The sequence below is a fragment of the Nipponia nippon genome, unplaced genomic scaffold (genome assembly GCF_047370975.1).
Source record: "Nipponia nippon isolate SJK-2023a ecotype South Korea unplaced genomic scaffold, ASM4737097v1 scaffold_1, whole genome shotgun sequence".
Taxonomy (NCBI): Eukaryota; Metazoa; Chordata; class Aves; order Pelecaniformes; family Threskiornithidae; genus Nipponia; species Nipponia nippon.
Genome location: NW_028262290.1, coordinates 132,254,080 through 132,269,109, shown reverse-complemented (window position 1 = coordinate 132,269,109; position 15,030 = coordinate 132,254,080). Strand labels below are relative to the sequence as shown.

At 43.3% G+C, this 15,030-nt stretch overlaps 1 protein-coding gene across 2 annotated transcripts in view; it reads right to left on the bottom strand.

The window, feature by feature from the left end:
- Positions 1-15,030, bottom strand: part of RAPGEF5 (Rap guanine nucleotide exchange factor 5) — a 167,452-nt gene that overhangs the window by 134,670 nt on the left and 17,752 nt on the right. The window lies entirely within an intron of this gene.

The window sequence follows — 15,030 nt, the reverse complement described above, 5'->3', positions numbered from 1 at the left end:
GAAAGACCAGAAATGACAGTGAAGAATTTCAAGATAAACCTAAAAAAAGCTAGGTGAAAAGACAGTATCATGAGCAGCTCAACATTAAAAGCAGCATGTACTAGAGGGAGTAAATGCAATTACACGTGCTCTAATACCACTTAAAGCAAACTTTATCAATTCAGTAAAGACACCTCAGGGTCAAGGAACACTTCTCAAGGAAGACCACTCTTCTAAATCAAATTCTTAACTGTAGTTAAAAAAATATTAGGATAAATGAGGAATAAAATGGTGACCAGCAGGGAGGTAACATTGCTCTAATGTAGATTAGCATTATCTCTGCCATGCCACATGCTGCACTGGTAACAGCATCTCAAAAAATGAATGCTCCAATGTTGAAGGGGATTCAGACAATAATAGTAGTAGCAATAATATTAAAATTTATCCAAATCCTTTATGAGAAGAGATAGAAATGACTGTGACTATTTACCTTACAAAGGAGAGATTACAGGAGACATAATGCAATTATACGAAATAATGAAATGGCACAGAGAAGAGACAGGCTTTCTGTGCTCTGTTTTATGTAACATGAGAATAACTGATCACTCAATGAAATTAGAGAGGATTCATATTTGAGGAGATAGAAAGGAAAATGACACATAACTTCACAGCACAGAAATGCAAATGCCAAAACCTTACCACTGATCAATAAAGACTGGGGATTTAAAGTTATAAAATTAACAGTGAACCAGAACTCTGGAAGGCAAACAGAGACAGGATAAATGTCTCTACGAGAGAGAGGTTACCCCACCTTTACTCACCGTGATACTTCCATATCTTGTCAGTGTTAAAAGACAAGATACTGTCTACTCTGATGGTTACTGGCAACTTCTATCTTACTACAAGCCACACAAGACACAAATAAACATTGCCTAAAAGAAGCCTGGAAGTGGAACAGAAGACGTTGTGCAGGTGCACTGGCAGCACAATGGGAGGATTGTATGGTGCTCCCTCACATTATTCCAACTTGTAGGCAGCATAATTAATTCCTCGCTTTGAGAAGGATTCAATTCACACTTGGTATATTGTAATAATAAAAAAAAAAAAAAAAATTGTCCTTCACACCCTGTAACAATTACAGAATCCATATTTCAGTAATGCCACCTGCTTTCCCCCCCCCCCCCATATTCTTGTTACGGTATTTTTAGAAAGGGAAGGAAAGTGACAAGGAGCCACAGAAGCATCTAACACTGTTTACCCTTCCACGCTCATCACAAATGTTAGCGTATTTCCATGCGTAACAGTAGCTCCATACGGAAATACTATAACATAAAAGCTTAATTCCCCTCTCCCATACCCAACAAAGATGCCGTAAGAGTGCAACATTGCCTCAGATCCCACTTACTCTTCCTAGCCGGCACGTCATTAACACCTTGGTTCTGCAGCAGCCCTACATACCACCACGTCACTTGGTTTCTGTCCAAGTCTTTCATTCAACAAGCCTCGCTCACTGCAACAGCACAGTCAAAGCTTATACATGGATTTCCCCCCTCCCTGCTCCACTCCCAAGCTGGCGCTAACTACGTTATCATCAGCAAGCTAATTCCAGCGATGCCGGTGAAAACTACAGCCCCTGGCATTGCACTGGCCCAGTCCCTGGCATTCAGAGGACGGCTGAGCCTCAGCCAGGGGAATTACTGCTCCTGCATGGTACAGTTACATGGCAGCATAAGACCAAACTCAGCAAAAAGAAAAAATGTGGTGGCCTTCTACAATGGGGTTACAGCATTGGTGGATAAGGGAAGAGCGACTGACGTCACCTACTTGGACTTGTGCAAAGCATCAGACACTGTCCTGTACAACATCCTTGTCTCTAAATCGGAGAGACGTGGATTTGACGGACGGACCACTCGGTGGATAAGGAATTGGCTGGATGGTCGCGCTCAAAGAGTTGCGGTCAACAGCTTGATGTCCAAGTGGGGACCATTGATGAGTGGCGTTCCTCAACGGTCAGTATTGGGACCGGCGCTGTTTAACATCTTTGCTGGCAACATGGACAGTGGGATTGGGTGCACCCTCAGCAAGTTTGCCAATGACACCAAGCTCTGTGGTGCCGTCGATACGCTGGAGGGAAGGGATCCCATCCAGAGGGACTTTGACACGCTTGAGAAGTGGGCCCGTGTGAATTCCATGAAGTTCAACAAGGCCAAGTGCAAGGTCCTGCACATGGGCCACGGCAACGCCAGGCACAAATACAGGCTGGGTGATGAGAGGATTGAGAGCCACCCTGCCGAGAAGGACTTGGATGGTGAATGAAAAACTGAATATGATCCAGCAATGTGTGCTTGCAGCCCAGAAAGCCAACTGTATCCTGGGCTGCATCAAAAGAAGCATGACCAGCGGGTTGAGGGAGGTGATTCTGCCCCTCCACTCTTCTCTCATGAGACCCCACCTGGAGTACTGCGTCCAGCTCTGGGGCCAAGAAAGATGTGGACCTGTTGGAATGAGTCCAGAGGAGGGCCACGAAGATGATCAGGGGGCTGGAGCTCCTCCCCTATGAGGACAGGCTGAGACACGGGGTTGTTCAGCCTAGAGAAGAGAAGGCTTTAAGGAGACCTTATAGCAGCCTTCCAGTACTTAAAGGGGGCCTACAGGAAAGATGGGGAGGGACCCTTTATCAGGGAGTGTAATGACAGGATGAGGGTTAATGGCTTTAAACTGAAAGAGGGTAGCTTTAGATTAGATATTAAGAAGAAATTCCAAAGAGTCTGCAAAAGGTGACCGAGGCTGAAAACTAGTAGAGAAAACCAAAAAATCTTCTAGTTTATCCTTCAAACCACACAGTGCTAGCTCTGGTGCAGGGAAGAGAGAAGGAATTCACAGCCTTGAAATGGGAGAAGGGAAGACAAGACAACAGCTTCTCTCAGTGGCAGCCTGAACCCATACCAGCTTGGAGCAAGCATGAAACGTTGGAGAGCCCAGTAGAGTACATTTAGCCTGCCATGCAGGAATCTACACACACAACTTTTCTACAAATATAAGAAAAATGGAAATTGCATAGGAGAAAATAAAAAAATAATGGAAGTGGCATTCTGGAATAGAAAAAAGTGATCTTTCCTGTTGATGCCGGTGCAGCCTGTGTAATGTTGAAACACTGCAGTTAGGCTGAAACTCATATCAAATTTTAGGAGTCTATGTCCTAGCTACCAAGCTAGATCCCGCCCCCCCCCCCTTTTTTTTTTTTAAACTTGCCTCAATAAATATTTAGCTAGCACAAAATCCCTTCATTTTGTGCTACTGAGCACACCTCTGTTCAGCAGACTCTATTTTGGCTGCTGGGGACAAACTGGGCAGTCCCCTTCCCGAAAGAGGAAGAAGAGGGAGCGGATCAGGGGTCCAGGCTTTGTTTGAAAACCCCAACCTTCAGGCTGCTGTGTTGGGGAAGCACCACTCCTCCCTGAAGGTGTTTGGTAAATACAGGCTGCTCCTCCCAAATTATTTTGACACACACACACACAATTCAAAATACATTTACAAATAACTCTTAGAATGAGCCAAAATGTGCTTTGAAAGCAAATTCATTAGTCATCAAGCAAACAACTCATCTCTCATGAAAACTACCTTGGAATGGTTATTGCTGCCCACGCCAAGTGCTGCTTTCCAGGCACTGCCACCCCAGCGTCCCACTGTGCCTCTTCACCAGCTTGAGGAGAACCTTTGCCAAACCACATGTCAGGGAGGAGATGAGGATGTGGCAGCACGTATGGTCCTGGGACAGGAGACCATATGTGGAGCAGATCCAGAGTGCTGGGTGTCCTCCAGGAGGGCTCTCCCACCGTACATGAGTAGGTGTGCATGGGTGGCTTCAGCTTCCCTGCTGGGGATGCAGGAAGAAAGAGGCAGGGCGCTGGTGCCTTGGGCTGGGCGATCAGGAATGTGAAGCATGAACATGGCACAGGGAGTGGGGGGCATCCTAGCTTGGGGGCACGACTTGCATGTGACAAGAGAGGACAGTTGGGACAGGTGACCTAGGAGAAGGTTTTGGAAGAGGACTGCTAGGATCCAAATCTGAATACACCACAGATAATTTAGTCTGAAACTGGGAAAAATTATAAAGGAGTTTACTGTGGTATTTAAAACCACTAGAAATGCAGGCAGTAGAGCAATGGTGTTAAAAGAATGAGAGGATTAGAATAAAGTGACCAGCAAGGAATTTCAAACAACCAGAAGGAAATACTTCTTTACAATCCATATGACCAGCTCATGGAGTTATTCAGCAAAGAATCAAATACTCCAGCTAGATTTTTAAAAGCAGTAGCTAATTCAATGACTGATACTACTATGCAAGGTCTATATCTGGGTTTAAATTACTATTGCTTCAACTGGACAATTATTTTTAACAAGTTGAGAATCTCTGTCATTATTTAAAGCTAAGCATGCAAAGATATCGATGATAGTATTTTAATATATGAGCACAAGCGGATTTTTGAAAGGTTTGGAAAGAAATTCCCCCACAACACAACAAGCAAAGTGTACTAATGAAGGTACATTTTGGTCTCCATTGGAAAGATCAAGCTGTATCTTACTGTGAGATGCTGACTCTAGTTCTTTACTCAGCAGAGTATTGAACTGGCTCCACTGTAGCAACTCCCTATGCATTTACTACAACGTGGTTAATGTTCTAATCAAGGGCTAAAGATACTCTAGAGCATGTTTTCAGTCATACCTTTGGAGATACATTTATTTGAATTTTCTCCTCATTTTCAGAACTGGGATTTTGCTTTGGCCTCATCTCAACTTCAGAGGATGACTTGCCTACAAGTTGCTTGTGCTTTGCCTCCTGCCCAAGCTGTTCCAACAACTGCTGATATTTCTGCTATTGCCAGCACTGCAGTCACGGTAGCATCAGCAATGCTCCATACATCTGCTAGCAATTCAATCACCATCATGCTCAGAAAGAAACAAAGCAAGAGTGCTTGGAGCTCCAGTTCAAGTGCTTTCCTCAGCTGGGATTTAGTACAGTGGTAGCAGCCAGCAACCTGTCTACACTAGCAGTCACACTGTAACACTACAGAAGAGACCGTAGAAATTGTAGGAAAATAATAATTTCAAATATGGGACACAAATGTTTTGCCTTTCTTCTAAGAGCTTCTGATATTCCTGTGCAGTTAGCAAGAAAACAGAGCTTTGGCAAAAACAGGGAAATAATTTTTTTTTTTATTAATCAAGATTATTCCTTTTTCTAAATCTTTTACAGTGGGATTTATACTAAAACCAAAAGAAAAGAGAAAAGGCAGAATCTGGGCTCTTCCCCCCCAGCTAATTGTTTAAGCTTCCGCTCCAAGTATTTCAAATAACTAGGTTTTTAAGTGGTTGCATTACCAAAAATTGAGCATAATGCCACATTAAGAGTTTGCAATGTGCAATCAAACTTCACCTGTTTTTAGTTTACAACACACTCATCAATATTTGTCTGTTTGATCAGGGCTTAATTTCCAAACATGCCCATGATCAACTCCACACTGCTGAGCAGTTCGAGGAGCATTTTTGTATACAAATATAAAAAACCCAATTGTTCATAGTTTCAGGCCACTATCATTATGTCCCTAAAGCATTCAGTATAGCACTTGTGCATTCCAAATTGGATTACTCAGTATACTTAAAATTAAGCAAATGCTTCAGTGTTGTGCCCTATCAGGGCTTATTCCCTAAATATAAATAGCCTGAAAAAAAAATCATCTCATTTTGAAATGCACATGGTGTAGCACAGACTACCTGGTAATAAGATCGTTTCTATTCCCTGACAGGGGGATTTCTGCAACTATTCAACACCTGAATCCTAAATTGGCTAATGTGACCACAAAGGAAATTATATATTCAGACAGATTTCCAACAAGCATTTAAGCATCCAAGCCCAAAATACACTTTCACAAGTATTCATGCTGGAAACTTCTCATGTTCCAACCATGAGAGACAGCGTATGGGAAAGGATCACAAATAAAACTGAATCCAAATTTAGTCTCAAAAACAATCATCTGTTTGTGCTTTTCTCTCTTTACTAATCATTCAACTCTAACAATACAGTGGCTCAGGAAAAATTTTAAAAATCCACCAGAGGTGTTTACTTAATTTCCCTCAGGCTTCTCTCCCACTCCATGCACAAATCAAAAAGTAATTATTTTTTTCATAGACAGATTTCTTTCTCTCATTATGAACCATGACAATGATAATGCCATAACAGCGATAGAAACTACTGCAACTGTTACAACTGATGGAACCCGGTGCATTTTTTCTTCAAAAAGATTCGCCAGAGTTGCTAAAAGCAAGCAGCTGTAATAATTAAAGAGTTTCCACTCCAGCTCTGATCTGAACAAGAATCCTGCAACAAAGCTGGGCTGTACCTGCCCGACACACCCTCCTCAACCTGCAACACAAGAAGACAGCAATTTCTGCAGGAGTAAATACTCATTTATTCCCAGTGCTTACTCATGCCAGGTAAGGAGTGGGGGAAGGGAGAGAAAATTACTGAACAATTTGATTTATCACTTTGCCGCCTTTGAATTTTTGCATTTGACATCACTTGCTACTGTCTGAATGATAGGGATTTTAAGCAGAAATAAGACATGGGTGCTGTGTTTAGTAGATGAAAAGCTATCGTTGTTTGAGGGTGGCTGGATACAGGGAGTGTTGTCATGAATCCCAATCCGTTTCCATGTGGCAGCAGATTTTTCCTCGTGGTTGCTAAGGCACAGCAAGCAGAGTTGGTTGGGAAGCTAGCTGAGTTTCAGCAGATATCATTCATATGAAACCGTAGAATGTGCCTAACTTTCTGCCAAATAATATTTGTAACAACCTTTCCCCACTGCTCCTCTTGAAACTTGCTGTCAGAATTCATGGATAACAAAGAACAACCAATGGAACAGTTCTCTCCATTAATATTTAAGATTAAATATAAAACTCTTTATAAAGGATCCTTTATAAAGGAAAGATCTTCCCCTGATCATCTTAAACTTCATATACTTACGTGTAGCATAAAAAAGTCAAAAAGCCGTATGAAGAGAAATCTGTATTCAGCAGAGCTTGCAATATAGGGTTCCCAGGTGAGCCTGCAAAGCTCTCTGGAGAAACCCAAATGGGTCATTAGTGAAGGGAAACTAAAAGGTGTATTCTCACCTGTTTTCTGTATAAAAAGAACCTGCAATGAATCTGAGTAAGTTATTTCACAAAAGGGAAACCCACACCTCATGGTGCATTCTCACCACCCCCAAAACAGAAAGGGATCTGTGAAGAAAATGGCTGCTCTTTATAAAGACAAGCAGTGCTCTTTAGGTTTAAAGACTTATTTCTGAGACAACGACAGTCAGGAAAGCAATGGGTTTAGAAGCATTTCTGTATTTTCCAGTACCTACCAAACTAAATACATCTGAATGGGTTTATGCTTCAAACAAAACTCTTGTTTAGTTAATCTGGCATAAGCCAGCCACTTTTAAAGTCTCCATAGCCTAGCAAGGAGTGTAATTTACTGCAGAAGAGCAAATTTTGTTTGCAATGCCCTTTTCTTTAACCAAAAGAAGTTAAGAATAGAAAAATCACAGAAGACAATATGGCAGGACTGGCTGGTTGCTCTCCTCTCTCTTCCTCAATGCTACCATGGGAGAAAAGCCCTGGACAAATCCAGCTCCAGGAAGGCACCAACACAGGCCCAAACCTCCTCTGGCCGTATCCTGCACCTCAAATAAAGCTGTGGCATCCTGACATGGAACCAACTCAGTTTAAAAGAAAGGGAGGAGTGGTGAACTGGCAGAGGGGGATGCCTCAGTTAGAGAATCTTTGTATTCCTTAAAAAAAGGAGATGGCCACTCTCCTGCTAATGATGGGTTTCCATGACCAGATTAAAGTAGCATAAAATGAGGCTGCTGACCAGCAGGTCATGCTCTCCTTCCACCTTCTGCTTCACCTTCCCATCCCCACCGAACCTCTGCTTTGTGCTTCCACACGTGTCTGTGAAGCCACATCCTGAACCAAGCTGAAGGACTGATAGCTTCAAACTCGCTCATTAAATAATGATTCATTTTAACTCAGATTATTTCCCTCCGCCAGGTCACTGGGGAGCCACACAAACATGATCGCTGGCAAGGCGGGTGGCAGGGGCACAGACGAAAGCGGTGGGACGTGGAGGGAGGCAGGAAGGGACAGCTGTGCTCAGAGGAAGCACTTGTTTATGCTGAATTAAAACTATCCAAGGAATGATGGCATAAAACACGCCTAATAAATCCTCACTGTCTCTGTTCTGTCAACATAAAAAGGAAGTTGACTATGCCAACAAAAAATGACAAGACAAAATTCAAATCTGCCAGTAGTGGGGAGCTTCACCTCCTACCTTCATGTTCACTTAAGTGCATCAGTTTAAGTAAAACAGAAATCCCATCTCATTTAACTCCACAGATCAACCGTAGACTGCATGGGCTACAGCCACAGTTTAGAATATAGAAACAGAGCTTAAACAAGTTTTCCCTTCTTTTTCTTACAAAAACATTATGGACATTTTCAACTCATATGCTAATACAATGTTTGCAACGAGAGTTCATTAAATATGAAAAGAAGAAAGAATCAGAATTTTACTGCTTTTTATCATGCTTTATATAACATTAAAATATGCAGAGTACACTTAACTGACTATTCGTGTTCCTTCATTAACCTAACTTTATTGCAGCATTTGTGTTCTAGTTTGCCATTTCAGCCATACCTTTCCTAATGCTACCTTAAAAGCTTCCCAGTGCATTTCACTCTTCCTGGTGTCAGCAACATTTCACAGGAAAGCAGCACCCTCCCTTTTTTTCAGTAAAAAAATAGGCACTGTACAGACTGTCACCGTAAAAAAATTAGCAATATTGCTGCATTTATTTCTCTTTAAAACTCAGCACCTAATAAATACAGTAGATGGTCTTTGTAATCTACCATCATGTTCCTGGCCATCAGCATCTGTTTTGGTTTTGATCTGGAGGGTAGCACACAAGAGCAGATGGATGGGTTTTTTTAGTGATTATTAAAATTTTATGCAACAATTAATATTTCTAATGATGCAAGTTATAATTTAATAATACATTATTTGTATTTATGCAAAAGAATGTGCACTGGATATTTCACCCTATAATTAAAAAGATGTTCCCAGTGACAGCTTATCATTTCTTTTCAGATAGATGTAAATGAAGACATCAACAAAACAGTGAAAAGAGAGATCAGGGGCAGGAAAATACGGATTGTCTGCATACTTAAAAGCTTTTCAAAGTACCTCTGTTGGCACATTTCTTGTGCTGCCAGCAAAATACCTTCTCATGACACATTTCCAAATAAAAAAAGAAAGCAGGATGGCACATCAACTTGGCAAAGGCGTTCTCCAAGCCAGGCAGCCTGACTCACAAGCATGCATTAATGCAGTGCGCGTGCCTGCAGGGCTATGATCTTATTAGCATCCCAAAGACGGGGCTGGATGGCTCCTATGACTGGAGTGTTGGAATGGAAGGAAACAGGCTCTTTAAGGACAGGCAGGGGAGGTGAGGAGGGGCTGTCGCCCTCTGTGTCAATGACCAGCTGGAGTCTGGGGATGGATGAGGAGCAGACCCAGAGTTTATGGGTCAGGATTAAAGGGAGAGCAGGGACAGGTGACATTATAGTGGGGGTCTGCTACAGGCCACCCAACCAGGAAGACAGAGCAGATGAGGCCCTCTATAGACAGACAGGAGCAGCCTCATGTTCACAAGCCCTTGTCCTCATGGGGGACTTCAACCACCCCAATATCTGTTGCAGGGACAACACAGCAGGCCATAAGCAATGCAGGAGGTTCCCGGAATGCGTTGATGATAACGTCCTTCTCCAAGCGATGGAGGAGCCAACTAGGAGAGGTGCTATGCTGGACCTTGTTCTCACCAACAAGAAGGGGCTGGTGGGGAATGTGAAGTTCAAGGGCAGCCTTGGCTGCAGTGACCATGAAATGGTGGACTTCAGGATCTTTAGGCCACTGAGGAGGGGGCACAGCAAGCTCACTGCCCTGGACTTCAGGGGAGCAGACTTTGACCTCTTCAGGGATTTGCTTGGTAGAGTACCATGGGATAAAGCCCTGGAGGGAAGAGGGGCCCAAGAAATCTGGTTAATATTCAAGGATCCCTTCCTCCAGGCTCAGGAGCAATGCATCCCAACAAAGAGGAAGTCAGGCAAAAACACCAGGAGGCCTGCATGGATGAACAAGGAGCTCCTGGACAAACTCAAACACAAAAAGGAAGCCTACAGAGGTTGCACACAAGGACAGGCAGCCTGGGAGGAATACAGAGAAATTGTCCGAGCAGCCAGGGATCAGGTTAGGAAAGCTAAAGCCCTAATAGAATTAAATCTGACCAGGGACGTCAAGGGCAACAAGAAAAGCTTCCATAGGTACATCGGTGATAAAAGGAAGACTAGGGAAAATGTGAGTCCTCTCCAGAAGGAAATGGGAGACCTGGTTACCCAGGATGTGGAGAAGTCTGAGGTACTCAATGACTTTTTTGCCTCAGTCTTCACCGGCAAGTGTTCAAGCCACACTGTGCAAGTCACAGAAGGCAAAGGCAGGGACTGGGAGAATGAAGAACCACCCACTGTAGGAGAAGATCAGGTTCAAGACCATCTAAGGAACCTGAAGGTGCACAAGTTCATGGGACCTGGTGAGATGCATCTGTGGGTCCTGAGGGAACTGGCAGATGAAGTTTGCTAAGCCACTATGCATCATATTTGAGAAGTCGTGGCAGCCCGGTGAAGCTCCCACTGATTGGAAAAGGGGAAACATAACCCCCATTTTTAAAAAGGGAAAAAAGGAAGACCTGGATAACTAGAGCACAGTCAGTTTCACCTCTGTGCCTGGCAAGATCATGGAGCAGATCCTCCAGGAAACTATGCTAAGGCACGTGGAAAATAAGGAGGAGACTGGTGACAGCCAACATGGCTTCACTAAGGACAAATTGTGCCTGACAAATTTGGTGGCCTTGTATGACAAGGTTACAGTGTCGGTGGATAAGGGAAGAGCGACTGACGTCACCTACTTGGACTTGTGCAAAGCATCAGACACTGTCCTGTACAACATCCTTGTCTCTAATTTGGAGAGACATGGATTTGACAGACGGACCACTCGGTGGATAAGGAATTAGCTGGATGATCGCGCTCAAAGAGTTGCGGTCAACAGCTTGATGTCCAAGTGGGGACCATTGATGAGTGGCGTTCCTCAAGGGTCAGTATTGGGACCGGCACTGTTTAACATCTTTGTTGGCAACATGGACAGTGGGATTGGGTGCACCCTCAACAAGTTTGCCAATGACACCAAGCTCTGCGGTGCAGTCGACACGCTGGAGGGAAGGGATCCCATCCAGAGGGACCTTGAAATGCTTGAGAAGTGGGCCCGTGTGAATTCCATGAAGTTCAACAAGGCCAAGTGCAAGGTCCTGCACATGGGCCACGGCAATGCCAGGCACAAATACAGGCTGGGTGATGAGAGGATTGAGAGCCGCCCTGCCGAGAAGGACTTGGGGGTATTGGTGGATAAAAAACTGAATATGATCCAGCAATGTGTGCTTGCGGCCCAGAAAGCCAACCGTATCCTGTGCTGCATCAAAAGAAGCATGACCAGCAGGTCGAGGGAGGTGATTCTCCCTCTCTACTCCACTCTCCTGAGACCCCACCTGGAGTGCTGCGTTCAGCTCTGGGGCCCCCAACATAAGAAGGACATGGACCTGTTGGAGTGAGTCCAGAGGAGGGCCACGAAGATGATCAGGGGGCTGGAGCACCTCTCCTGTGAAGACAGGCTGAGAGAGTTGGGGTTGTTCAGCCTGGAGAAGAGAAGGCTCTGGGGCAACCTTATAGCAGCCTGCCAGTACCTGAAGGGGGCCTACAAGAAAGCTGGAGAGGGACTTTTTACAAGGGCATGTAGTGATAGAACAAGGGGTAATGGCTTTAAACTGAAAGAGGGCAGAATAGGATTAGATCTAAGGAAGAAATTTTTCACTATGAGGGTGGTGAGGCACTGGAACAGGTTGCCCAGAGAGGTTGTGGATGCCCCATCCCTGGAAGTGTTTAAGGCCAGGTTGGATGGGGCTTTGAGCAACCTGGTCTAGTGGAAGGTGTCCCTGCCCTTGGCAGGGGAGTTGCAACTAGGTGATCTTTAAGGTTCCTTCCGACCCAAACCATTCTATGATTAGCAAAAAGAAATTTCATGGGGAAACTGTGTGCCAAATGCAAGAAATAATGCCCAGGCTGTTCAATCTCATTCCTGGAGTTTTCATAACTTGACCAGATAGGGCCCTGCACAGCTGCTCTGGCTTTGAAGTTAGCCCTGCTCAGACCAGGGGCTGGATCAGACAACCTCCAGGAGGTCCCTTCAAACCGAAATTATTCTGTAATTCTCTCCTGCTCCATCACTCCCAGATACAACTTAATTCTGCTCATTCAACCAGCTGCATCAGGCAAGGGAGAAAAAGTCTGTGGAGCTGCAGAGCAACCAGAAACACTTTTCTAGAAGCACTCTGTGTTTAAAAAAAAAAAAAAGACTCTTAAAATCACGTATTTTCATGTTAGCCTTTCACCAAAACTCCTCCCCATCACATTACCCAAAATGCCTGGTCTCAGCTGCTGAGGAGCCGATGTACCTCTGCTGTCAACATTAGTGCAGATAATACTGGTGCCAGAACTTGGCCTTCAGCAACCCACATTTGTCAGAGATTAAATATACTAAAAATTTTAAAGCAGACAATCAATTAAACAAGTGATTCATCTCACCTGTCACTACCAACCACCCATCATGTAGATGTAAGTTCAAATGCTCCCTCTCTGGTGTGAGGCAAAATCAGCATGGTTAGGTACTTGATTTTCCCCAGTACGGGCTCAAGTGCCTTCTTGTGAACTGCCCCCATGACCCTGCTGCAAGGATGCTCACCTCTGCCACAAGAATTCTGTCAAGCAGCAGAAGGGAAAAAAATATCCAATATTGCTGCAGCTATTTCAGTGAACACAGATGCAGGAACAAAACTTCAAATATTAGCAAATATTCAGCAAATCAGCTGTGAATGATGCTGACAATACATAGCTAAAAATGTCAATACAAACTATATATATTATTGAATAAGAAAATCCATTCAAATCTTAATTTATTCAGAAGCAATTTGCAAATAAAGAATCAGTTTTATAGATTTCAATAACCACAGTATATTTCATGTTTCAAGTACAAAAAGAAAAAGTTAAAATTCAGTGCTTTGATTATGATTTATGAAAATACCTTGCAGTAAATTGCATCAGTTTAGTTTACTACTTAAAAAATGCCTATATTTCTGGCAACCTTTTTTTTTTCTCCTGAGCTGCACACAAATAATCCGTGAATTGCTTTACAAGTGTGCAAAGGTATGTTTTTAATGTCCCTGTTCTTTAACGTCCCTGCTCTCAGAGAGCTCCACTTTTACCACTGCCTGCACAAAAGGTAGGTCATCCGGTAATTTCCCAAACCTTATTCCTAGAAATAGAGCACAGTTAATCCTTTCAGATACAAGGCGTTGAAATTCTTTACTCTGTTTCTGAGAAACTGATATTCCGATTTTGCAGAGACCAACTGACCTACTGGACAAAGCACCAGACTGTTCAGCGTACCTCGGTTTTATTCCTGAACTTGGGGTGGTCGCAACCTTCAGCAAGTCATTTCCCTTCCCATGCAATGGGAACGACCATGACTACTCTGCTCTACAAAGCACTTTCAGACCTACTGGTAAAGATCATCTAATCAGCTAAGGTCTAGAAGGACCCAAGCTCTCTGCCACGTAGCCAGGGTAGCCCCATTCTAAGTTCAAATACCTATAGCACATTTAAAACACAATAAATCATGAATAAAACTGCCAACTTTTGCTTTTCTTGCTTCTGAGGTTTTCAGAGAGCGGGAGCAGCCTCCAAGCTGGGTGAACAAGCTCTGGTTAAAGAAGCTTGCATTACAGCCTTAACAAGTTTGAGAATCTGCAGCGCTGTTGTTTGTATTGGCAGCACTCCGTTATGTGACCTCTTGGGAACAATATTAATTTCACTGACAGTAGCTCTTGGCACAAACCAGTGCCAACCTACTATGGACTGGATAGTGGGAGTTCTTAACCACTTCCAGAAGAACAGCTGTAATTTACTTTTTTGTAGAAAAACTATTAAAGTTTAACTATTTTAGTTTCATGAAGCAGTCAAGGCCTCACTGTGCAGAGAGCTTAAAAAGCACTCAATATGCAAGGAAAGAAAAAAAAAATTGTTCCCTTGGATCACACAAGCAATTCCTTGGCAAAGCAGATCCAGGAACTCCTCACCTGCTCTCTGCAGAGCCTCAGCACTACTTGGAGTGCTGCTACCGGCACCTTCAAACAGTCTGCAGAATGGGATCACACTAACCCTGATAACATCTTTTTTGTGCTTGAAAACCTTTGGTCTGGCTGTTGAAGCAGGAACAAATGAAAACTCAAGTGCACTCCATCTCCAAAGGGAGGTTTATTGGCTCTGAGATGGGGAGGGACTTGAAAAACAAGGCAGTTCAAAAGTCTCTGCCAGTGTGCCAGAAACCACTGCACACCTATCATTCAATCTCGATTACTTAGCACAAAGAGTAACATGGGAAGTAGTGTGCAATGACCATTAGATACAGAATAGGATTAGAACATGAACAGGAGTTTAGCATATACAAACAACAACTAAAAGCAGCTTAGGTAAATTTAGCTTTCACTAGACTGAGAAGTTATAGAATCAGAAAATATCATAGATGCAAGACACAGATGAGTCTTGTAAATTTTTGGACATGGAAAAACAGCTCAAGTGCCAAGACACAAGTTTTACTTAGTACAATAAGATCATAACCAAATAATATAAATGACATATCTTATGCAGATCAAGATATTAAGAAAGTAAAAGATGTGTTCAGTACCCCCATAAGGTCACAGAAACAGTTCAGGCATCTTTAGATAGGAACTTCCTTCATGGACATAGGTTCAAGAAAAGAAGAACACAGTCTTTGAAGTTAGG